Source organism: Rhagoletis zephyria, unplaced genomic scaffold (assembly GCF_001687245.7).
Source record: "Rhagoletis zephyria isolate East Lansing unplaced genomic scaffold, Rhagoletis_zephyria_1.1 Rzeph_scaffold_20210, whole genome shotgun sequence".
In the NCBI taxonomy this organism is placed as follows: Eukaryota; Metazoa; Arthropoda; class Insecta; order Diptera; family Tephritidae; genus Rhagoletis; species Rhagoletis zephyria.
Genome location: NW_016177269.1, coordinates 1 through 421, shown reverse-complemented (window position 1 = coordinate 421; position 421 = coordinate 1).

The window sequence follows — 421 nt, the reverse complement described above, 5'->3', positions numbered from 1 at the left end:
CTCTTTCATATGCGATTTTTTTTTAATTTAGCACGTTTTGCACAAGCAATAGTTGATGATTAATATAAGTACCTAAATACGTTAAAATGACATGCACAGAGTTTTACAATTATATTAAGCAAAAGCCAGAAGTTTTGAAACAAGTTCACAGCAACGAAACAAATGACTGATATTTTAATGTTACCTTGTATTTATTTTTTTTTCCGTGAAACCTAGATTACTTATAAGTACCGTGCCGTACAAAATAATTGGCTCGGAGACTCCTTCATCTGATCACAATTTCTAATCAGATCTTTTAGAAAAAATTTTGAAAATGTAGCTTTTGAGCCAATTAGTAAAGTCCAAGTCTGAAGTTTCCAGAAAATTTCGTTGATTTTTTCCAATTATGGATTTATTTTTTGCTGACAGTGTCTTCCACATA